The sequence below is a fragment of the Buteo buteo genome, unplaced genomic scaffold (assembly GCF_964188355.1).
Source record: "Buteo buteo unplaced genomic scaffold, bButBut1.hap1.1 HAP1_SCAFFOLD_448, whole genome shotgun sequence".
In the NCBI taxonomy this organism is placed as follows: Eukaryota; Metazoa; Chordata; class Aves; order Accipitriformes; family Accipitridae; genus Buteo; species Buteo buteo.
Window position 1 is genome coordinate 30,292 of NW_027439603.1, and position 1,713 is coordinate 32,004.

A 1,713-nucleotide genomic window follows, 5' to 3' on the forward strand; every position below is an offset into this window, starting at 1 on the left:
CCCCCCAGCACCTGTAAGTACCCCTCAGCACCCATAGGTGCCTCTTAGGGGCCATAGGTGCCCCCCAGCACCCATAAACACCCCTCAGCACCCATACATACGCTCTCAGCACCCATAGGTGCCCCCCATCACCCATAAGTACCCCTCAGCACCCATAGGTGCCTCTTAGGGGCCATAGGTGCCCCCCAGCACCCATAAGTACCCTCAGCACCCTTAAGTACCCCCCAGCACCCATAGGTGCTCCTCAGCACCTATATGTGCCCATAAGGACACTTCAGCACCCTTAAGTACCCCCCAGCACCCATAGGTGCCTCTTAGGGGCCATAGGTGCCCCCCAGCACCCATAAACACCCCTCAGCACCCATAAACACCCCTCAGCACCCATACATACGCTCTCAGCACCCATAGGTGCCCCCCAGCACCCGTAAGTACCCCTCAGCACCCATAGGTGCCTCTTAGTGCCCATAGGTGCCCCCCAGCACCCATAAGTACCCCCCAGCACCCATAGGTACCTCTTAGCACCCATAGGTGCTCCTTAGCACCCATACGTTTCTCTTAGCACCTATAGGTGCCCCTTAGTACCCATAAGGACACCCCAGCACCCATAAGCACCGCTCAGCACCCATAGGTGCCTCTTAGCACCCATAAATACCTCTCAGCACCTATAGATGCCCCCCAGCACCCATTAAGTACCCCCAGCACCCATAAGTACCCCTCAGCACCCATAGGTGCCTCTTAGCACCCATAAATAACTCCTCAGCACCCATAGGTGCCCCCCAGCACCCATTAAGTACCCCCAGCACCCATAAATACTCCTCAGCACCCATAGGCGCCCCTCAGCACCCCTAAGTACCCCTCAGCACCCTTAAGTACCTCTCAGCACCCATAGGTGCCCCTCAGCACCCACACATGCCCCTCAGCACCCATACGTGCTCCTCAGCGCCCATACACATCCCTCAGCACCCATAGGTGCCCCTCAGCACCCATACATACCCCCTCAGCACCCATAAATACCCTTTAACACCCATAAATCCCCCTCAGCACCCATAAATACTTCTTAACACCCATAAATCCCCCTCAGCACCCATAAATACCCTTTAACACCCATAAATCCCCCTCAGCACCCATAAATACCCTTTAACACCCATAAATCCCCCTCAGCACCCATAAATACCTCTTAACACCCATAAATCCCCCTCAGCACCCATAAATACCCTTTAACACCCATAAATCCCCCTCAGCACCCATAAATACCCTTTAACACCCATAAATCCTCCTCAGCACCCATAAATACCCCCTCAGCACCCCATAAGTGCCCCTCAGCACCCATAAATACTTTTAACACCCATAAATCCCCCTCAGCACCCATACATACCCCCTCAGCACCCCTAAATACCCTTTAACACCCATAGGTGCCCCTCAGCACCCATAAATACTTCTTAACACCCATAAATCCCCCTCAGCACCCATAAACACCCCTCAGCACCCATACATATGCCCTCAGCACCCCATAGGTGCCCCTCAGCACCCATAAACACCCCTCAGCACCCATGGGTGCCCCTTAACACCCACAAATCCCCCTCAGCACCCATACACACCCCCCCCAGCACCCATACGGCACCCCTTAACACCCCTACACACGCTCCCACCCCATCCCCACCCCCCCAGCACCCATGGGTGCCCCCTAACCCCCCCCACCCCCACCATACCCCC